Below are 24,905 nucleotides of genomic sequence, written 5' to 3'. Positions count from 1 at the left end.
AATCTGATGCCCATGTATGTTTCTAATCTATATCTGCCTACATGCCATCATCTCTCCTCCTATTCTGAGATTAAGATACAGGGGCATAGGAGGGCAGAGGAAACTTTGTAACAGGAAATGCTTGGTTCAAAAAGCATGTCTTGTTCATAGGAATGCTCATTTTCTGAAAACCACGGAACGCCAATTCACCAAAATTCCAGAGAGAGTGGAAGAAAACATGAACAGCTCTTTAACTCCTTATGATTCCACAGTGTCGACCCTTTTCCCCACCCTTAGCCTGTCAATAGCCCCCTATTTCCTGCTTAGATGCTAGGGAGAGGGCAAGAAATTGCAACTACAGGGAGGAATGGCTTCCAGAGACCTGTTTACTCTTAGTTCTAGTCACTGCCTTCATGATTATTTTAACCAAGAATGGCAAGTATAATGTCAGGTCAGGCCAAAGGGCAAGCCAAGGGTAGCTCTGGAGAGCCATCACTACATTTATTTGGTGTCCATGCTGAACATTCCAGTTCAAAGGCAAAAAACCTGGGAGTTATCTGCGATACAGCATTGTCCTTTACACATCAGATAAAGGCCATCACCTCGTCAACTTTTTTTACGTTAAAAAGTGTAAGAATTACTTTCCCTTTTATACCTCTGGATCTTTAAAAAATGTTGTCTCTGCACTCATCTAAGTTAGACTACTGTTGTCCGTGGCCCATGGGAACATTGTCGTTGTCCCTAAGTTAGCATGAGCACGTTGCAGACTGTCCCCTACTTTGCACACTCTACTACACAAGTTTATTATGCAAATACCTCTTTTGATATTTTTACATGGGAACCTACTGTTGTGTTCACGCTTTGTAGGTTCCTGGAATTTAGTCTGAACATTGTGAACAAGGTTGAACAACAATGCCCCTTGTTATTCCATTCTGGTCAGGCCCTAGCACCTACACAAAACATACAGATGCAGCTGTTGTTTGGGAATATGTACATTGGTCTTATTGAAATACACCGATAGGTAGCGGACACTAGGAGAGGACCTTTCCAGGTAGAAGAGCATGACTAATTGTTATGCTGACCTTATTTATGTTATGCATTTTTCTGCTTATTGTGGCATGTGTACTGCATATTAGAGCACGATAGTTAAAATAATTATTTTTAACATGTTTGTGTCTATGTCAGATCTTTTTGTGGACGAGAACAAGAGTATGAGCGAAAGGGAGTGTCTTGCAACCGCGATTCCTGGTAGAGTCGGGAGTGTTGTGTTCTGGGTTGTCTAGTCGCATGTTTCTCTGTGAGTGAGTAGGAGGGCAAGTGAGGCATTATAGCTAGTCAGTCATGGGCTCATGGGTACTAAGGTGGTGGATGACCTAGTCCCTATCTACTAAGGTCCCATAATCCTACGCATAGTTCTGTCTTTGCGCAGAATCCCTGCAACACTGTAACACCCTTTTTGTTGGTCTGCAGATGGTCTTCTTAACAAACTACAGGTTAACCAGAACATGGCTGCTAGTTTATTATTAGGGATCCCCAGACATACTTTAGCTAAATAAGCTCTTAAATACCTCCACTGGCTTCCAGTGGAGAAGGGGATTGAATTTAAGGTCCTCTGTATTGCTTTTAATGCCTCCACGATGACGAACCGAACTACCTAAAGGACCAATTTGTTTGGTATGTTCTGCCAATAAATCTCTGGTCATCCTCTCTAAACCTGGTGGCAGTTCCCAAATTACAGCTTTCAAGCTGGGTGGGAGCAAACGATTTGCAACTGTCACTGCTAGATTAAGGTACTCTCTTACCACCAATATAAAAGAACTCCTCTGACTTGTTTTCTTTTAGGAAGGGCCTCAAGACTTGGCTCTCCACCCTTGAGTCCATCTTTCATAAATGCAAATGATAGAGAATTGCTAAGATCTGGCATCACTTCAGGTTTCTTACAGCTCCTAGACGTTTTCGGGTATTAGTTTATACTCTATAGATAAATATTTACTGCTTAGTTAAACCAACTCACCACAGACTGGGTGACTAGGTGACATGCCCATCACTATCTATCATGATCTTATTCCTCCCTCATGGGACCCCAGGTGTTAGAAGGCAGAGGAGAGAATGTAATTATTTTCGGGAATGCTTGTTCTTCTATATTGACCTTTATAATAAGCACATTCTTTTTACAATCCCTACTTCTATTTTCATGCACCAATAGATGTCATCAACACCTCCATCACAACTGCCACCTTTCCAGAAAGCTGGAAGCATGCCGATGTCAACACACTACTGAAAAAATATATGCCAACCCATACATCCTCAGCAACTACTGCCCCATCTCACTCCTTCCCCTGCCAGGCAACGTCTTGGAGAAAGCAATCAACAGAGAAATGCCCGACCAGTTCAAACTCAACTGACTCCTTGACAGCACCCAATTTGGATTGCGCAACAGCCAAGGCACCGAAACAGCCCTCAATATAGCCACGGATGACATCCAATCCATTCTAGACTGAAGAGAAACAGATGGCCTTATCCTACTACACCTCTGCAGCTTTCAACACTGTCTACCACCACACACTCATAAAGAAACTCCACCAAATAGGAATATAAGGTCCAGCACTCAAGTGGATCTCCTCCTTTCTCACAGGAAGAACCCAAAGAATGATACTCCCTCCATACACCCTAGAACCCAAATATCTCATCTGTGGCGTGCCGCAAGGATTCTCCCTCATGCCCACACTCTTCAACACATATATGAGACCCCTCACAGACATCGTCAGATCCTGCAGTATCAACAATGTCTCCTAGGTGGAGGACCCCCAACTCATCGCATCCCTTACAGACGTGACAAACACCACCACCAGGAACAATTTCACCAACTGCAAGGTTAACATAGCATCCTGGATGAAAAACAACTGCATTAAGCTCAACCCTGACAAAACCAAAGTGCCACTATCTGGAAAAACGTTTTTGGGAAGCATTGTATAGGCCGATCAAACTGAGCCCCACACAGACACACACAGACCACGCCAAAAACCTCAGACTCATCCTAGATGACAAACTCACCATGTCTAAAACATTCTGTGCCGTCTCCTCCTCCTGTTTCCTCACTCTATGCATGCTACGTAAGATCTTCAAATTGCTTTCACGGAACTCCAGATGCACCATCACACAAGCACTCATCACCTGTAGACTAGACTGCAGCAAAACACTCTATGCCGGAATCCAAACTTACATCATTCACAGACTCTAGACCATCCAGAACACCACTAGCAGACTCATCCAGGACCTACCTTGATGCATCTACATCGACTACATCTCAAAGAACTCCATTGGCTCCCTGCCGAGAAACTATGCTAATTCAAGCTCATCACTCAGGCATTCAACATAAGACCCTCCTATCTTAACCACCACCTAGACCTCTAGCAACCATCAAGACAGCTTTGATCTGCAACCCTCTCATTCCCCCACACACACCCTGCATCTACAGAAGCAGAACCAGAGGATGCTCATTCTCCTTCATCACAGCCAAAATACTGGAACAACCTCCCTCAATACAAGAGAGCCTCCTCATCACTGCTCAAACTCAGGAAAAAGCTTAAGACCTGGCTCTTCTAAGCCAGCCACATGAGACCTGCAAACCCATCCCTGCACTCAGGCTCTGGTTCCACTCCTCACACTTGCTCAATGCCTGGATGATTAGCCATACTATACAAATCCACATAACACAACACCAGGTTCATTTATCTTCTCCATCAACTTTACAGTGTTTCATATCTTCAACTCATATATTCCAACTTAAAAGAGACAGACTTACATATAGCCAAGCTCACCATAGCCTTTACTTCTAATAAGCCTCTGTGTGTTTCAAAAGAGCTGCTGTTTACAAGTCAAATGAGGATTGAAAGGTGAACTCCAACTGCATTAAAATGAAACAAACCAAGGAGTACAGACTTTACCAGTACATAGGTATAAACAATGGCAGCTGCGCTTAGACTTTTGAAAGTTGTAGGATGCAGTAAGATTGTAGTATCAAGCAAGACAGACTGACATAAGAGGGCAAGAAGTGCAGAAGGGCTCGCCACACTTTAAATGTTTGAAAAATAGAGGGCACAATTATGCATTTTACAGAAAATTTGATAAAGAATTTGGGTAAAGCCCAATATTTTATAAAGCTATTCTGAACTTAAATACCTGATATAGACAAGCCCATCCATTCTGAGTGTAGTCAAAGTAGGTCCAGGAAGACAAGATCTATGACAGATTTTCAGGATCTCCATATAAAATGAATCTGAACATAACAAATCTACATGAAATCCATTTACATAGTCAGTGCTAATCTTAAGAAATCTGGCAAGGAGCCATCCCTTTTGGATCTGTGTTGGACCCTCCTGGAGCCTACTCTTGGATTTACTATACTTTAGCTCTTCTGTGTCTAATCAAATGCTCTTTGAATGTTCATCCTATTACCAGAAGCCTGGTACATTAATTTATGTAAATATATATTTTAAAAAATGTTTCCTAGGCTCTCCTTTCCAACCTCACCCAGACATATTTTACCTTAGGGGTGTCCTACAACTGAAAAAAACGTGTTATCAATACTCTATTTTCTTCCAGGCTTTATGGTACCCCACATGACCAAAAATGTATAGGTCACAGAGTCTATTACAATTTAAGATAACATAGTCCTCTTCCAGGCAGCAAAATCGGAGTGATTTTTCTCCCGCAACTGTGGTATCCATTGCAATGTGTGGCACCAATACCGGAACAGTCTAGCTCACAGCGTGCAACTTAGATGGTTCAGAAGAAGTGTTGTGACTTTTACACATAATTAGGGCCTCTAAGAGGCATGTTCTCAAACAGTATTTATGACAAATCTTGTTTGCATCCATTACTGTTTGTCTGCGAATAATTTGTCATCAATTATGTGTCCTTTGCAAGCTTTAACTTGCTTTAGCGATGCCCGTTTTTCTTCGTGTGCGCAGCTGACATTGCATGTTTGCGCCCAGAGGCGTCTTAACCAACATGGGGGTTACCGCAGCACGGGAGCCCATTTTGCTTCATGTGCCACAACTCCCAGGATCCCTCGCTGCCGGCATGCCGCAGCTGACATTGCCCGTTTGCACCCGGAGACTCTCTTAACCCATAGGGAGGGCCCCGCAGCGCGGGACGCGCGCGGGTGAGCCCAGGCCAAGTCTGGGGCAAGGGCAGGCCAGTCTATGCCCCTCGGAACCCAGAAGAGGCTGGTCTAGCGTGTCTGTCATTTCCCATGGAACTTGGAAGGCAGAGACTCAGGTTCAAGCTTTGGCTTAAGGGTTGAGTCTCTAACCTACCGCTCCCATCGTTTTTATTTGAGTACTAAGTCTCCCGGGCAAGCCAAGCCTAGCTGAGATTTATATCCTGGTCTTTGCACTTTTAACCAAAGAATAGCCACAGGCCCAGGCACATAATGGTAAAGCGTAAAAGCCAGGCCCCCCAAGAACCAAGTATTACATTTACGAACAGTACTACCTTGGACTCCTTTTTGGTCAGAGCAGTGGGGGTCATCACCACAGAAATTGACTTGGCGGAAGGCAGACTATCACTGGATGGACGGGGGTCTGGACCATATCACAGGAGACTGGTTAGACAGGCCTTGCAGCCTGCCTCAGGAGATCATTCGGTTCCCCAGCACAATAAAAGCCTTTCTCCCTCACCTCCTGTGGTGCAACCTCCTGCAGACACCGTCATGGCAACCCCTAACAAAAGTTTTTGTTCTGCCCAACCTAAAAGGAAGAGGCAAACCAAACAACCACTTAAAGTAAGGGGCGCAAAAAGATCCACAACCGTATCCACTCTTCTGCCTATCAATGAGCCTGGCGCTACTCATTCAGCTTCAATGAGCCTCCCTGTCACGGATTAGGCTGATCTGTTTAGTAAGCTCAAAGACGCAATCCAGCTAAGCATTGCCCCTCTAATTGAAGGAAAATCTTCATTGGAGACAGCCCTCACAAAAGAAGCAGCTGGATTTTATCCACTTAAGGACGTTGTGAATTCAATCTGCTCCAAGGGAGGGAGGTTTTTGGGGGTTGACTCGCTCACTACGAAAGGGGTGGACACCTTCTAAACCTCTTTGACGGGGGGTCAAGTTGCATATGGGGCAGTAATTCCTACTTCCCTTCCACCTCAGCCGTTCCTCCAGTCTCCGGCTGCTCCAGTTACACAAGTCGCAAGAAATACTGGAGCAGAGGAAGGTCACAAGAGGATTTGTGTGAAACAATGGGCTCCTGGGGACTTGGGGGGCAGACTTGTTACATTGGGTTTACAGCGCTCCAGCTTAAACTTGTCGCCGGATTGTTGCCCTTATACAGCCATCCTGGAAGGGGTTTCGAGCTTAAATCCCAATGCTACAGAAAATGTTGGTCAATTAAAGAACAAGGTCAGCAATTGGCTGGCAAACAATGTTGACTTCAACTATAAGGACTATAATGATATTTTGTTTGCCAGGAGGGTTGGGTGGGCTGGGCCTATGCCTAAGACCTTAGACAGGGATTGCATTGTCATTAATTGTAGGTCACCCGACCTGGCCGAAAGATTACTCTACAGCTCTGCCACATCGACCAGTAAGGAAGCCTGCATTAACATTCTCCTGCTTGGCTTCTTCTATCGATCCTTGTAGTACCCCCCACACTCCCCCACAGAGGGTCAGAATGACTTGTCATTCTGACAGGCTACCAACTATTCCCCCTGCACTAATAGCTGCTCCTGTGAGTAACTGATTTGACCCCTAAGTACCCTGGACCAAACTGATTGACTTCAGGATCAATCTTTATGTACCCCTGGGACCAATTTGCTAAGTCCAGCAAACGGTCTCCCAAACTTATTAGCTGCAGACCCAACACACTCTAGTGTTTTGTGGTGTCCATTAAATATTTTAAGTTGGAACATAGCAGGAATCAGAGATAAGTTAGCAGACCCTAATTGGCTGAACTTTGCTTCTGAGTTTGATATTATTTTGTTACAAGAGACCTGGTCACTTGATTCAATTGGACGGGATGGTTATGAAAGCTTCTGTGAAGCAGCAACCCCTTCCCCAGGCCGAAGGCCTTGTAGGGGCCTAATCACCCTAGTAAGATTTGCTGCGGACCTGAGAGTATTTTCTATCCCCATCAAGCATTGTGACATTCAGATCCGTTGGATTTGTAGTTAGAAAGAGTTTAATTCTTTTCTTGTACCTTTTTACAATTCTGTTGGGGATCCTGGGTGCCAGATTGAGGGGCTCTTTGAATCTGTCTCTTGCCTTGAGCTCAGATCTTTCACTTTTCTTAAGTCCTTTAGGATAATTCTAGGTGGTGACGTTAATGCTAAGTTGGGTCATTATCACTATGAGGGTAATCCCTTTGCCCTATAAGACCATGAGACTAGCGACTCTGAGTCGGACCAGAGGGGATGGAAGCTCTCGGAAGCCCTAGCCCAGGCTGGACTGTGAAATGTGATGTCCGGGGCTTCCATTCTCTCCAGGGAACTGCCTACCTTTGTTGGTTGGGGAAAAGGGACTATTATACATTATATCTTTATTTCAAGGTTGCTCAATAGTTTGGTCAGCCCAGGAGTGGTCCATGAAACCACTTCTAGCGACCATAATCCCATAGAGATTGGGCTAAGAATTGACGTAGGTCCTGGTGCAACTCCTGACCCTGGCCAGACTGGCTTAATCACAAAGAACTGGGGTCTGAGGGTTAATTGGCATAAGCTCTCAATGGCCAAAGTGAACAAGCAAGTGGTTTCACAGAAAATTGCTATTATCATGAAGCCTTTGTTAACCCTGGATATATATCGCACACTAACGGTTGAAGCCTTTGCCCAGTTAAATAAATCTATTGCCAACACCATAAGGGACATGGCGAGTATAACAACGGGCATCAATCCGGGTTGGTTGAGCAAGTCATGCCTGTCGGCAGGAAACTATTTGTGAGAACTTCTAAGCACCTTACCTCGCAACCAAGACAACATTAAGGAGGCAAGGAGGGCATATAAATCCCCTCTAGCAAAGAGGAAGGTGGAGCTTAGAGAAGCTGTGATGTATCAGTTAGCTTCAACCTGTGCCTCTAGAGACTCCAGGGTTTTTTGGGCTGTGGTTAATGGTAGGTAGCTCAACATGGCTGTGCCAGACGATATAGGTTCCACCATTTTATTTTTAGGTCGAGCCTATCCCATTTCGCAGGAATGGATAGGGGAGAATTTTAGTGTTGCATCAGAAAAGCTAAACCAGCCGGCCAATTTCCACAAGTGCATGTGATCGTGAACGCGCATCCGCCTGCTGGTTTAGCTTTCCTGATGCAACTCTAGGGATCCGCTCCGCCCCCTGCTGCACGCTCTTTCCATCCGCCTGCCTCGAGCGCATCCACTTCAAAGTCATCTGTTGCTCGGCTCCACTTCTCCTCCCCCCTCCTCCCCCTAATTACATCACTGTTCACGGCCGCGAGGCCGTGCTTCAAAGGGATCCGCAGTCTTGCCCCTAAAAGCTTCTTTCCTGACTCCACTCTTCCCCTCCTCTTTACTTTCCTGGTTTTCTTTCCGTTCTCTCTTTGTATCCCCCCTCACCCCCTCCTCTCTCTTTCTCTCTCTCTCGCTCTTTCTCCCTCATTTCTCTCCAAATCGAGCCCTTCGTATCCCTTTTTCCCTCTATTTCTCTCCCCGACTCTATGGTCTCTGCCCTTTTCTAACACTCTCTTTTCTGTTTGGGTAGATCTCCGTGTGCCTGTGATGTCTCCTGCTCAGAGTTTTTACAAACGATTATCAGCATTTTCAACTGTACAGACACACACATAGAGCTTGCTAGCCCCGTCTGGGCATGTCTTTAAAAACGAATACTGGCACTATTTCACTTTACCGCATCATTGTAACATCAGGCACTCTGCACTTTTAAAGATCCTGGCACACAAGGCGCTTATGCTGTCAATGCATTTTCTCCCCGTTTGTAACTCATTCGCGAGCCTTCACTGCGCATCAGGCTCAGCGCGCCTCCCAGCCATGCATTTATTGAACCATCTTGCATACGGGTTAATTGTGCCAGCCCCATCCGGGCATGTATTTACAAACGTATGCCGGCCTAATTCTCCGCCCGCACCAGGCACCCTGTAATATGTTCACGGACAAATGCCGGCATAAAATACCAGCCCGCATTTTTGAAACATCAGGCACGCTGCATTTTAAGATCTTGGATGCAACGTTTGTCTCCTGGCAACAAACCACTGCCTATTCTTATATTTTTCCATATGAAGTAGAGAGTCTTTTCCATCACTTTGAACTTCGTTACTTACGTGACACAGGATATGTCTCATTGATTACCTGTACTCGCCACCATGTTTCTCTAACATGCCGCATTTGTTATACAGCGCTACTTTAGCCCCATCCGGGCATGTATTTACAAATGGATGCCGGCCTAATTCTCTGCCCGCACCAGGCACCCTGTAATTTGTTCACGAACAAATGCCGGCATAAAATACCAGCCCGCATTTTTGAAACATCAGGCACGCTGCATTTTAAGATCTTGGACGCAACGTTTGTCTCCTGGTAACAAACCACTGCCTATTCTTATCTTTTTCCATATGAAGTAGAGAGTCTTTTCCATCACTTTGAACTTCGTTACTTACGTGACACACGATATGTCTCATTGATTACCTTTACTCGCCACCATGTTTCTCTAACATGCCGCATTTGTTATACAGCGCTACTTTTTTCACCTGAGCGCCTTGACTTAGTTGATATCCCTTCTTCCCGCAGAGACTTATTTGTTTTTCTAACTCATGTTCTTCTTTTCCCTCTCTCTATTTCACTCTTCCAGTATCTCACTTTTTTCAAATCCATTCCATCGCTACGTGTCCCTCGCCCTCCATTATTCATTTCCACCTCTTTCCTCCCGCCCATTCTCTTCTCCACTTCCCTCTCTCCGTTTCCATCTTCCCTAACCCCTTATCTCTGGCATCAACCTAATTTCCCCCCTACTTCTTTTTCACTCCTCACTCCTCACCCCCCTTCGAAGTGAAGCTTAGCTCCACTTCAAAGGGATCCGCTCCCCGCCCCCTGCTTCACACTTTTCACGGCCGCCAGGCCGTGTCTCGCATTTCTCCTCCCTACCTCCCCACAGCAATGCCAAGAGCTTGTTGAGCTTGTAAACGCGCTGTACAAGTGTTTTATACAATATTTGGAAGAATACATGGGTTTGAATTTTTTTTTGTAGTTTTGGAGTTTTATATAGCGCGAACTCGAAAAAAAGTTGTTATAGCGCTTTACACGAGGCCCAGCTACATTACACACGGCCACATTCAATATTTTCTTTCGTGATTTTGTTGCAAAATGCCCGCAGATAACTTTCTCTCATGCTCTTGTTAATAGTTCAGGCACTTTTGCCAGCTTTTCGAACTAACCCCAAAGGTAAAAGTTGTTAGTTTCCACCTAATTGTATTGAACGCGTTACATGAGATTTTAATATTTATTGCATCGTCAGTTTTTAGAGTTCAGCCAATACTCCTTGGGTTCATTGCGCCAGCTCCATCCGGGCATGTATTTACAAACGATTATCGGCATTTTCAACTGTACAGACACACAAATGGAGCTTACTAGCCCCGTCTGGGCATGTCTTTAAAAGCGAATACCGGCACTATTTCACTTTACCGCATCATTGTAACATCAGGCACTCTGCACTTTTAAAGATACTGGCACACAAGGCGTTTATGCTGTCAATGCATTTTCTCCCCGTTTTTAACTCATTCACAAGCCTTCACTGCGCATCAGGCTCAGCGCGCCTCCGAGCCATGCATTTATTGAACCATCTTGCATACGGGTTCATTGTGCCAGCTCCATCCGGTCATGTATTTACAAAAGGATGCCGGCCTAATTCTCTGCCCGCACCAGGCACCCTGTAATTTATTCACGAACAAATCCCGGCATAAAATAGCAGCCCGCATTTTTGAAACATCAGGCACGCTGCATTTTAAGATCTTGGACGCAACGTTTGTCTCCTGGCAACAAACCACTGCCTATTCTTATCTTTTCCCATATGAAGTAGAGAGACTTTTCCATCACTTTGAACTTCGTTACTTACGTGACACACAATATGTCTCATTGATTACCTTTACTCGCCACCATGTTTCTCTAACATGCTGCATTTGTTATACAGCGCTACTTTAGCCCCATCCGGGCATGTATTTACAAACGGATGCCGGCCTAATTCTCTGCCCGCACCAGGCACCCTGTAATTTGTTCACGAACAAATGCCGGCATAAAATACCAGCCCGCATTTTTGAAACATCAGGCACGCTGCATTTTAAGATCTTGGACGCAACGTTTGTCTCCTGGCAACAAACCACTGCCTATTCTTATCTTTTTCCATATGAAGTAGAGAGTCTTTTCCATCACTTTGAACTTCGCTACTTACGTGACACACAATATGTCTCATTGATTACCTTTACTCGCCACCATGTTTCTCTAACATGCCGCATTTGTTATACAGAGCTACTTTTTTCACCTGAGCGCCTTGACTTAGTTGATATCCCTTCTTCCCGCAGAGACTTATTTGTTTTTCTAACTCATGTTCTTCTTTTCCCTCTCTATATTTCACTCTTCCAGTATCTCACTTTTTTCAAATCCATTCCATCGCTACGTGTCCCTCTCCCTCCATTATTCATTTCCACCTCTTTCCTCCCGGCCATTCTCTTCGCCACTTCCCTCTCTCCGTTTCCATCTTCTCTAACCCCTTATCTCTGGCATCAACCTAATTTACCCCTACTTCCATCCGTGTTCTCTCTTGCCAGCCTCTTCTAGTCCTCTCTACTACTCACCCCTTCCCTTTTCTCCTTTCTCCGTTGCTCACTGCGCATTAAACTGCCTAGGGGTTCCTATTTCCTCTCTGTTTACATTTCCCTCCCCCTCGTGCTTTCTTTTCTCTCCCTCTCTCAGCCCTTTGATGCTTGTTATCTTACTCTTGCGGAGTGGCTCCCATTGTACTGAGGCCGATTTCAGCCACTACAGCAGACTCGTGGCGGCGGGGGCAACATAAAGTGCCTTCATTTGAGGCTTATTTATTTGCACAGCTGTTCCCGCTGTACAAAGGGGAGGGGAGGGAGCAGGGAGAGCCGAGCGGGTGAGCCACGCAGATAGCATAATGGCAGAACCCAGATCCTGCATAACCGCAGGTGTGCGTGAGGCTTGCATAGACGCAGGCACTGATTGCGTACTTTGTGCTCTGAGTTGTCCCGGTGACTACCATTCATCTATACATCCATCCGTGTATCCACTCATTCATCCATGCATCCATTCTCCCTACCACCCATCCATCCATCCACTCAGAGCCTTCCATTCATTCCTCCGCCCACCATCCATCCATTCTTCCATGCACCCATCCACTCACTGATCCATCCATTCATCATTCATCCACTCACTCATAGATCCATTCAACCTTCCATCCCCTCACTGATCCATCCATCCACCCACTGAACCATCCATCCATTCATCCATCCACTCACGGATCCCTCCACTAAACGCCACAGCATCACTAAACGCGACAGCATCACTAAGCATCACTCAACGCAACAGCATCACTCAGCTTCACTCAACACCACTCAACCCCACAGCATCACTCAACGCAACAGCATCACTCAGCTTCACTCAACACCACTCAACGCGCCAGCATCACTAAACGCCACAGCATCACTCAATGCCACAGCATCACTCAACGCGACAGCATCACTCAGCTTCACTCAACACCACTCAACGCCACAGCATCACTACACGCCACAGCATCACTCAGCTTCACTCAACACCACTCAACGCCACAGCATCACTAAATGCCACAGCATCACTCAATGCCACAGCATCACTCAACGTCACAGCATCACTTAGCTTCATTCAACACCACTCAATGCCACAGCATCACTACACGCCACAGCATCACTCAGCACCACTCCACGCCACAGCACCACTCCACGCCACAGCACCACTCCACACCACAGCACCACCCCACGCCACAGCACCACTCCACGCCACAGCACCACTCCTCGCCACAGCATCACTCCACACCACAGCATCACTCCATGCCACAGCATCACTCAACACCACTCAATGCCACAGCATCACTCAGCACCACTCAACGCCCCAGCACCACTCAACGCCCCAGCACAACTCAACACCCCAGCACCACTCAACGCCCCAGCATCACTCGGCGCCACAGCATCACTCAGCGCAACAGCATCACTTAGCACCACAGCATCACTCAGCACCACAGAATCACTTAGCACCACAGCATCACTCAGCACCACAGCATCACTCAATGCTACAACATAACTCAATGCTACAGCATCACTCAGCACCACTGAACGCCACAGCATCACTCAGCACCACTGAATGCCACAGCATCACTCAGCACCACTGAACGCCACATCATCACTCAGCACCAATGAATGCCACAGCATCGCTCAGAACCACTGAACGCCACAGCATCACTCTGTGCAACCATTCAATTCAAAAACAACTGGTTCAAATATGTTCTCTCAATGTTTCAAGCTTTATTACAAATGTCACCAAAAAAATGTTAATATTTCACTTCTGTTCTTGGATTTTCGTCACAATAAAATACACTGAACATTATCTTCCCAAAAGTAATTTTCAAAAGTTTAAGCTATTGCCATTATAAAATACTATAACTTTTATTTAAGTACTATTTATTTAAAAACAAGCACTGGCGTTGCCAATAGGTTTCGCATTTGGAAAGTTGGAGCTATTGGTTTTGTAAATGACATTTTATATTTATATATTGTTATTGACAATGCAAATAACGATATATAAATATAAAATGTCATTTACAAAACCAATAGCTCCAACTTTCCAAATGGGAAACCTATTGGCAACGGCAGTGCTTGTTTTGCTTAAGGCCTTTTTGGATTCCCACAGAAATCTAAGTGGCCCAGAGACTGGCGAAGAAGTCAAGACTGCCACTCGCCTGCACCACAGGCCGGGCAGGAGCTCCCGGGAGGGGGTGTGGTGCGTGTCAGAGCCTTCCTGTAGGGGAGGGGCTGAGGGGAGTGGTGGTTCTAGTGTGTAAAGCGTACTCCAAGGCCCCACCCGTGAAATGTCAATAATATAATTATGTGCCTGCTTTCGGGGGCCGCCCCGATGATGAAACCTGAGCCAGTGATATTTGACAGGTTGTTGATCAGCATCTCAAACGGGAATGCGCTATAGCGCTTTGATCGAGAGTACATGATTCCCCTCTCTGGTGAGCTCATACGGGACTGCCTGTTATTTTTTGGTTGACCTTGACTGGATGAAGGGGTGGGATGGCCGTGCCTGGATTTGAACCCGGGGCTTTCATATCATCACAATGAACGATTTTGGTTCTAGCCTCAAGAGTCAATGCTTAGAATGTCAGCGTCATGCGTGTAGAGCGACCGCCCTCAATTAAGATTTTGTCACAAACCCACTCTTAATTTTGCCACGCACCTTGTCGCACATTTCACTACATAACAAGTAAACAGATGAGGTGCTGCCCGCTGTGGTTAAAAGTTCCTGCGTTAAGCTCCGGCGGCATGTGGTGATGCAGTCGACCACTGCTGCACATTTCAAATACTGTTCCATTGGACTTGATGGCAAGGTAAACGTTCCTAGAGAACAGACTGCATTACAAGTCCTTTAGTAACCGTAATCAGGAGTCCCGCAGTCCCACATTTGCAAGAGGGTGGGGTTATAACCGAGGTGCCTGGGGGCTTCACTGGGCGGGCATGCGTAGAATCCAATATGTTAACGGAGTACGACTGTGCCAGGGGAAGCGTGTGCAACCCCTAGCTCTAGTGAGAAACAGATGCAAACATAGATAGAAATGAGGAAGTCGCAGTAATATTTCTGTGTGGGTGGCAGTGCATAGGCAGTTTAAGAGAGATTACTAACTGCAAACTGATACGTATTGTAGCGATAGGAATTTACATTGTCAAGCTGCGGGCGGGGGAGAGCTCCTGGCAAATGGCCTCGCAATGCTGGCAAATGGCCGGAGGGAAGCGGGATGGGGGCGGGAGAGCCTGGCGGGCATGCGTAGAATCCAATATGTTAACGGAGTACGACTGTGCAAGGGGAAGCGTGTGCAACCCCTAGCTCTAGTGAGAAACAGATGCAAACATAAATAGAAATGAGGAAGTCGCAGTACTATTTCTGTGTGGGTGGGAGTGCATAGGCAGTTTAAGAGAGATTACTAACTGCAAACTGATATGTATTGTAGCGATAGGAGTTTACATTGTCAAGCTGCGGGCGGGGGAGAGCTCCTGGCAAATGGCCTCGCAATGCTGGCAAATGGCTGGAGGGAAGCCGGATGGGGGCGGGAGAGCCTGGTGGGGGGGCGGGAATGCGAGCGAGGGGAGGAGAAGTGTGGCAGGCGGATTAGGGAGATGCGTGGAGGGAAGCCGGATGGGGGCGGGAGAGCCTGGTGGGGAGGCGGGAATGCCAGTGAGGGGAGGAGAAGTGTGGCAGGCGGATTAGGGAGATGCGTGGAGGGAAGCCGGATGGGGGCGGGAGAGCCTGGTGGGGGGGGCGGGAATGCGAGCGAGGGGAGAAGAAGTGTGGCAGGCGGATTAGGGAGATGCGCATGCTTGTGTGGTCACGTGACCCGCTTTTGTGATCATGTGACTCACATGCACTGTGAAAAAACTGCAGTGGTTTGACGAGTCGATGGAGCACTTGAATTCTCGCCTATTACATTCGCAAGCGAATGATAATAGGCGAAACCTAATAATAAAAGCCATTGTTATTTGTAATATCAATACATCTAAGGCACGTAAATACAACGCATATTGCATTACAAATGCTATAGGTGTCACATTTGCGAAAGTTAAAATTATTGGCATTGTAAATGACAAAGCTATTAATTTAGCTATTTTCAAAACCAACACATAAATAAAAAATGTGTCATTTACAATACCAATAGCTCAAACTTTCCTTATGCAAGACCTATTGCATTGCAAATGCTTGTTTTATTTATTTAGCATTTTCTATAGCGCCAACATGACCCTGTAAAGGGTATCAAAGCGCTTTACAGAAGTATTTCAACATTAGAACCTTATAGATTACAAGTCACTAAATCTTTACAACATTAAAACTTCAGGAAAGCGAATAATATATATATATCAGTCAACAGTTGCATTAATATCAAAGAGCTTAAAACACACAACCACAGGTAAAACATATATACAAGCCCATGTGTGGTTAGTAAAAGGCTAGCGGATGCATGGAAACAGACATGTAAAGTTTGTAGCCATAGGTTCTGTTGTATGGTCTTATGGGAGAAATTTCCTAATGTAAAACGATTTTGCTTCTTTTTTTAATGCTGCGATGGATGGGATTTTTCTAATGCTCAGGGGGAGAATGTTCCAAATTGTCAGTGCTTCCCCGGAGAATGCTCGGTCATTAGTTCTTTACTTCCAAAAACAAGCTGATTTCAGTAGAAGATCAGCTTTGCTCCTGGAGAATCGGTGTCCTCCTGAAAGGTTGAGTTTCTGTGCTAGGTAAACTGGTGTTTTGTGATGCAATGCTTTATGAGTGATGCATGCTAATGTGTAATGAATTCTTGCTTCGAAGGGCAGCCAGTTGAGCACTTTCAAGTGAGGGGAGATACGGTTGAATTTTTTGGATCCCGATATGTCTTGTGGCCGCATTAAGACATGCATTCAGTGGGGCTGTCGTGATCTTGGGTAGCCCAGCCAATGTAGTGCAACCATCTTTGATCCTAGATATGACCATTGCCTGAACTGGGTTACACACTATCAAAAGTTCTATGCGTTGGAAAAAGACATTCTTTTTAATCAGGAAAATGTAGATAATTTGTAAGTTGGAGATCAGATTTGAGTTTGACGAGGATTACAAGGCTATCATGGGCAGTGCGTCCAATAAAGCACCTGGGCCAGACTGAATCCCCATGGACCTTTACAAGAATGAACCTCATCTTTGGGCATCAGTGTTGGTTAATGTTCTTAATGCTGCATCACAACTTGGTCTTCCACCTATCTGGAAAACAGCTACTATAGTCCTCGTATTTAAGAAGGGGAATCAGTCTGACCCCACCTGCTACAGACCAATTTTCCTATTATGCTCATTGGTAAAGGTGGTAGGGCGTATTGTTCTTCAGCATGTGGAAGTACTGTCTAGAGCTAAAGACATCATTTGCCCCGTCCAATATGGATTTAGGAAAGGGATGGGAACTATTGAACAATGCTTGAACCTCAGCCTCATTATAGGGAAGTATGTCGTAGCAAAGCAGGGATCTCTTTTCCTTGCATTCATGGATCTTAGCAGCGCCTTTGATAAGGTGACTAGGTCCAAGCTTTGGGACATCCTCGGGGCGTTGGGGCTGCCTGTCGACGTGGTTCATTTTCTCAGAGCCCTGCACACGGACGCAAATGCTCTTGTTAGATATGGCACTAGAGGATAACAACTGAATCTTTAGGCCTACCACGAGGGGTCAAGCAGGGATGCTTGCTGGCCCCATTACTGTTCTTATTATATATCAACAGCCTAGATGCATGTCTGAGCACAAATTAAATTGATCTGCCAAGGGTAAAGACAAGTAGGTTCCCGTCCTTTCTTATCCGCTTATGATGCCGTACTGATGGCCCAAACGGCTAACGGGCTAAAACTCCTCGTGGGTCTATTTGTGAAGTTCAGGGACAGTCTGTACCTAGACACTAACATTTCAAAGACACAGTATATGGTTTGTGGGGGGAGGACAGCTAAGACGAGGCCCATTGTCATCAAAGGGCAACACTTTACTAGGGTTTCCACATTCCCCTACCTGGGAATCTCTTTTGACTACTTGAACAACTGGCTCCCCTGTATATCTAGCAGCTGTTCTAAATTCACCCAAGCCTGCTGTGCCCTATTTAGGCTTTCAATGTCAGTAGGCAACAAGTCTGTGCTGCCCTTGATACAAATTTTCAAAATGAAGTGTCTCCCACTCCTGGATTATGGAGCTGCTATTTGGGGGTACCGTAAATGTAAAGGAATCCAGTTTGAAGAGGATCGATTTTGTAGCAAGCTTCTGGGGGTGGGCCCAAAAAGCTCCTCATTTGTCACTCATGAGGAATTGGGCCTAAACTACGTGGAGGACCAGGTTAAGCTGGCTCCACTGTTATTACGGAACTCTTTTTGGGCAAATGAGAGCCTGTGGTTTAACAGGAGTGTGATTGATGTCTGCATGGATTGCACCTACAGGCTTAAGATACTGTGGATTAATTATATAAAATCGGTCGCCCACTCCCTCGATTGCACAGACATTTTCGATAAGCCACATCTCATCAAAAAGGGTGATTGCAGAGTTTTAATGGAAACATTTCTTAATAAAGTCAATGAGGAAAGGGAAGCTAGGGTGCCGATGAAAGACTCTACTAGATCTTTCCTGTTGTTGAAAACTATTAGTGGCCCTGAAAATTATCTCACAGCAGTTAAGCACCCCACGGATATATCCCTTCTTACCAAATTTTGCTTGGGTACTATCCATACGATGATTTACTTCCTGTCAGGCCAGTTTGATCCTCATGCTCTTTTAATATGACCTTGCGACGACCGTTGCCCCCAGAACCCTCATACATCTGGTCCTATCTTTTAAATACTATGAGTTTCTCCATAAAACATATTTAATCTATACTACTATTATAAAGAGAGAACTGTGTCCTTTGAGCCAGGTAAACTCGAAAAGTACACCACCAATCACAACGCCCAATACAGCGTTGGAAAGGGGAGGTCAAGGAGATGGACATAGGCTATAGAGCACCACACCATATACATTAGGGAGGGGGGAACGTTAGGGGAAAAGTAGTCTGTATGGGCGTATGCATACAGTGATTGCACGCGGCGTACAGCGTCGTCACAACGCTTGAGAGAGGCGCAATGGCGTGTGGGCGTGACGTCACGTCAACGCGTCGTTCGCTGTCCAGACCGGAGCACAGGAAGGAGCAAGGGACTCACACCCGACATGCGGGGAGAAGCGGCGGCACGGGACCGACACACAACATTCGAGTGCCCAGCGCGGGGAGGAGCGGCGATGCTGGTGGGAGCGCTGGAAGGAGCAAGGAACCCACACCCGACATGCGGGGAGGAGCGGCAGCGCGGGACCGAGACCCAACATTAGAGTGACCAGCGCGGGGAGAAGCAGCAAAGCAGGTGGGGAAGGAGCAGCGATGCTACACCCGACATGCGGGGAGGTAATTTGACTTATTGACAGAAATACCCGACACAGTGTGAGTGGGAAGGGGCCCGAACTTACTCAGTAATCAAAGCTGTTTTTTGCTATAATACTGGCGCTCAGAGGCAGAGTTCAGGCACCAGTGGGAGGGACTCTATATTGCAAACCCAAGAGTAATAGGCAGCAAGCAGAGGAAGTCCCGGTGGATGGGGGGTCTGCAATTTGAGGGAGAGGGAGAAGCGGCAAAGCAGGTGGGGGAGGAGCGGTGATGCAGGTGAGTACTCTAGCAAAGCCTACCCGGACAACGTCGGGACGGGATGCTAGTACACTTTTAAAAGTGAGAGGCTTCACTCAACACTGCCCTGCCTTTTTATTTTGACAACTTTTACAGGACAGGTGGGGATGACAGCAGTCATCGGCTATCTAAAGGTGTCCTATTTTGGAACAAAATATTGTGTGCTTAGTAACAATAACACATATGCTAGGCTGGGGTCTGAATTTGTATAGGATGTTATGAGTCTATGCATATTTTAAATTTGATGAAATGAATTTGTATGTGCCTAAAAAAGGTTATAAATGTCTTTTGTGCTATTTTAAAATAAGTGTTATTGTGTTTCCTGTTTTTTTTTAAACATATGAGTTTATCTTTTATGATTATTGTGTATAATCGATGCCATTAGGGTGGAATATCGTGCAAAGCTACTTACAGTGCAACATGTTTTTATAATAAACACTTATCCTACTATCCTAAATTGATCCTCTTCTAGGATGGACAGGTGCCTGGCGAAGAAATGGAGCCCACCCGGCCCACCATAGAGGTTGCTAGCAACCGAGGTGTTATGCTTGATAGCTCACTTTTAAAGCCCAGAGAGCAACAGTGGTGAAAGTATGTCTCTGGATCCTGTGAATGATTATGAAATTCCTGGACCTCCTGCCATGGGAGGCACGGTAACAGTGGTTAGAGCATTGGTTTGGTCCAGATTGGGCTACATCAACACGCTTTACCTGGGCATTACAGAATATCACTTGGACCACTTGCAGATGGAGCTGAATACAGCAATCCGACTGCTGCTCAGATTGCCTAAACTTCTTCCGTTCCCACTTTTGGGGAACAATTTTGCTGGCTGCCAGTCCGAAAGAGAGTAACGTTCAAAGCCTTAACAATGGCGGATCATGCCTTTAATAATACTGGACTCTGATATCAGTGGCGACTCCTCTATAGGGGCGTTTGGGCGTCGCCACACTGCTTTCTCGCAGTACGAGAAGCAGAAACATAAAATGGTAAAAACTACCATTTTATGTTTCTGCCTCTTGCACTGCAAGAAAGCAGAAGTGCTTGTTTGGGGGCGGGATCGTGGACGGTCGTGCTCGAGGATAGGGGGGAGTGGCTTACCCACTGTTGTGGGTACTGACTGTTTGGTCAGCCCTGGAGCCGCCCAAACAGTCAGTACCCACAACAGTGTGTAAGCCACTACCCCCTGCCCTCGAGCATGACCGCCCACTCTCCCTTTTTCTCTGTGTCGGAGAAATTGGCACGGCTGGGGCGCTCTCCCTTGCGCCTCCCCAATCACAACGCCCCTCTTGCAGTCTCATTGGAAGTTGTATGTGGAAGGCTGGCCTGCCGTGCTGCCAGATGCCAGCTGGCCTGTATGAACATGCAGGGGATTCTGGGAAGGCTGGTGCAGTTGGGATGCTGATTGGGAGGGGGGGAAATCAATCGTAAGTTCAGACCATTGAGAAATTCTATAAATTCGTTCTTTGAACTATTTGGATTCAATTGTCTCCTTTTATTCTGTCAGTTGTGCTCAACAAGAGGCAAGTCTGTACCGTGGCTCGATCTTTTTACATTTCTTAAAAGCTTTGAACGTAGTGGAAGAAAATCCATAACTTTCAAAATTTTTAATTAAAAAATAAGACAATTCAACCCTACATTTTCAGTTTAAAAAAAATTGCGGCGTTCGGTGTGTGGGGTCCCGTTGCTTCACGAACTGGGCAGACACGTTATGCCAGTGCCTCTGAAAGGCCAGTAGAGATGGGGTAGAGTCTTCTTGGGGTTTTATTTCGTTGGTAAAGGGTGCAGTGGAGAGGGTAATCCTCTCTTCCCCTGTGGTATTGATTGACCTGAGGCACTCTAGCTACCAGTACAAACTGCTCAGTCTGCGCCTAAATTGCATGTAATTGGACCGTAAAAGCTGATTTGAGAATTTGGTATCAATCTAAAACTACTGATTGGCTCCAATAAAGTTATTTCACTTGTGTTCTTCTGGCCAGTGTAGCCCGTACTTTGAATGTTTTCTCACGCTGCATTTCCAGATTAATAGGTTTAGGTTCGTTTTGTACAGAACTCCAGGTTTAATCCTACAAAGCACGGCGTGTTTCCTCAAATGATTGTTCCTGCCTGCTAATCCAGCCCCCCCAGCGCAAACAAAGGCTGAGCCAGCCAGCCCACTTTCCTTGTTGTTGAGTCTTCTTGCCGAATCTGTGTGTGAAACCTTCACCGGAATTAACCGCATGCGCGCTAGCGGTTTTCCCGCTGAGTGCTGAGATTTCAAAAATCCCGCGTTACGTGACAAGGTCAACTCGTCACACGCACAGCGCAGGTAATGCCCATGATGAGTTGACCTTGTCACACGCATCGAAGGGGTTAAAGCTGTGGTAGCTTTAGGTGGAGTGGTTGCTGGTAGAATGGTTCGTTTTGATGGTGTGTTCTTTATTGCATTAGATGCACGCCCACTTCTTACAGTCTGGCGGGTTCATTCTACCGTACATGTGACGTTTTAAAATGTCTTGGCTGTTCTGTCATGCTGTGTGCTTCATGAGCAGCTGTCTTTCAGTGTAATTGTAATTTCGTTGGATCCGCGACTTTTCAAACTCAAGTGCTTTCCAGCTCCCTCACCCGGAGGCATCTGCCTGACATGTTCACTTGATGGGCATTCACTTCGCAGGATAGGGGGCATTCCTTTTTCCACTCATACAACCAGTTCACATTCTTCTGGTATGCTTGTTGTCCTCATCTTTTACCTCCTTTCTGTACATTCGTCCCCTAATCCTTTCCTCCTTGCTCTCTTGTAACCGGGATCACCCCTTTTTCCCCTATTTTCCACTAATGTGATTTTCGCTGCCTTGCTCTGGGTCACAGTTTGTTGTGGAAAATAAGTGCCAGTCACCTTAAGTGTGTGCCTAGGACCCCACCTCCAACCACAGGGTCAAAGTAAGCACTGACCTCTACCATCTTCTGGCACTCTACACGCACATACCTCTTCTTATGCCCTTTCGGTTTATGTCCTCTACTCTTATGTATAATGTCTTCTCACGGCTCACACCTTAGAACTTACAAAACCTACAAAATGTTTAAAGTTCTCTCAAGGCTTCTCTTTACAACAATGCTTGTAAATGTGTTTGAAGGTAAATGCCACTCTAATTCCACGTACTGCATTTTTCTGTGTTATCCAAAGAACTGTTTTCAGTGTCAGTCACCGAGCATGTGGGAACATAAATGGATTGGCAGCCGAGTACAATCGTTGCATATGTTGAGACATGCTGGCTGCCACCAATCTTCCCCCTTTTCTTCTCCCGTTCTCCTGTGTTTGAAATCCCAGACAAACCTATGTAAACAGCTGCATACATTTACATCAGCATAAGCAAAGATTGTCCTCTATAGCTCAAAAAAATTGACAATTTCTTAAATGATTAATAATTCAATTGTATTGCTTTATAAACCTCCCTGCTTCCTCAAATTTGCTTGAAAATGCACCATTTGTCTACTCTTTTTTCAAAATTTTCTCAGAGAACCCCCCCCAACCCCTTGTAGGTTGTTCGGGCGCGCTCGCTCGCTGCAGTGCAGTGCGGCAATGATTTTACACCTCCTCCCCACTTTCAAATGTCACCAGCCGCCACTGCCAGATATCCAAATGAGAAGGTCACTGAATATTGCCAGGATAGGGCCCTGCGCTCCAGGAATGAATGGCTGATTGCCGTCCTTAGTTTTAGAAGAAAGTAGTGTGGGTGTGCCTCCTGCATGGTACTGGTGGCGAAGTTGTGGAACCAACTTCCACTGCATCTAAGAACCGTTACAGAGAAAACGAAATTCCAACAAGCCGTGAAGACCCTTCTGCTTAGGCTATAGGTATGCTCACAATCTGGTTTCTGCCTTCGCGCCAGGACACTCTTTAAGCAGCTGTGCTTGTTATAAATCATGCATGCATTCATTCATTCATTAATGTTAAAAATAAAAGTAAATCATTTACATTGTTTGGATATGGGCAGGGGTCGTTTAATGTAAGATGAAAGAAGCAAGCAAGAATAACAAACATAGCAAAAACACATCATTGCTTTTAGTATATTTCATACTAAAAAGCTAGGATGGCCTTGAATCTCACTCAGGCATAGCTAATATTGTTTTTTTAGAAACAGGCTAATTTTGCTATAAAGCTAGGAAATAAATAAACGAGAATGTGAAAACAATAGCTGCTTGCAAAATGGATATTCAGTTATTACTCCATATGAATCCTGGCTCAGCTCTGCTACTCTGGGGTTCTCACAGCTGTTCATAATTATGTTTTATGGTTATGTTTAATTACATTGTGTTTGATTGTCAGTTGGGTGAACTATTTCCTATACATCATGCTTGAGGTCATATCGTCGTCAGGGCCTGTGATTGGACTTTTAGGGAAGCAGTTCGGACACCTGTCTTGGCAGCTAAAGAGAAACATTCTTAAAAAAGCACCTTTGATAAAGTGATACATTCCCTGGTATGAAAGAGTGGGTCCCACTCACTGAAAGCTGCCAGGGGAGTTATCATTTTTCCAATTGAAAAGGAAACACAACCCGGTGATCTTTTAGGAGTCTTAAGCAAAGCGCACTTTCTGAATACAGTATTTCACGATCACAAATGACAGCACTCACTAGCTTTTTCTTTATAGTGGAATTATCAACAAATGTAAATATAAATACATTTGAATGAATAATTGTATACCATGAATTGTACCACACACACACAGTGAGTGGGCATGTTCTGTACTCCAACTACTTTGCACTGCCTGCCTGTCGTCATTGAGTGTAGAGAGCAGGGACAACAACCTACCTATCCTAGCAGTTTATAACATAAAACAGCATGAAAACAGAACCAGGACTGGCAAGGCAGGAAAACTCAGAGCTCCAGCAGAGTCTGGAGACTGTGCCTAGGTTTCCCTTGCCTCCTTGACACGGTATAAATGGCTGAACTCTGCATGCCGAGCTGACCACCGCATGAGACTGGTTGGCCTCATGAACACTTCACTATGTTGTGTTGTCCAACTTTTCTCAGTCATACCAGCCAATCAACCTAATGGGCCATACACTCACCCATACCAGTTGCCAAGTGAGACCACTACACTCTACCCCATAACAATGAAGGGAAATTCAGGATAATAATAAAACAGCAATAAAGTTTCTGTGGTAGTGCCAGTTTACAGAGGGAGGGAAGCGCTCTAACACAAAACACACATCAGAGCAGACCAGGTCTGGAAAAAGTGTGTAGCTGTAATGGCGAATGTGCAACTGTGGATGCGTGTATGAACACATGCTGTTGAAAACATAGGCTAGAAAAATCCCATCAGACCACCCTTATGGTGGAATTTGCTTCATGTGGGATGTTCGTTGATCATTCCATGTCACAACCGACCATATAGTGCCGATGTAAAAATGGATGTCAAAAATCTAGCCGTGATCCCCATCATGAAGTAGTATTTAATAAAGTGCA

At 45.6% G+C, this 24,905-nt stretch overlaps 1 protein-coding gene across 4 annotated transcripts in view; it reads right to left on the bottom strand.

The window, feature by feature from the left end:
• LOC147732926 (histamine N-methyltransferase A-like) overlaps positions 1–24,905 on the bottom strand; it is a 196,162-nt gene that overhangs the window by 95,997 nt on the left and 75,260 nt on the right. The gene's annotated exons all lie outside the window — the stretch shown is intronic.

Source organism: Lissotriton vulgaris, chromosome 2_1 (genome assembly GCF_964263255.1).
Source record: "Lissotriton vulgaris chromosome 2_1, aLisVul1.2, whole genome shotgun sequence".
Classification (NCBI taxonomy): domain Eukaryota; kingdom Metazoa; phylum Chordata; class Amphibia; order Caudata; family Salamandridae; genus Lissotriton; species Lissotriton vulgaris.
Note: the sequence above shows the minus strand (reverse complement) of the source record. Positions and strands in the feature narration are given on the sequence as shown.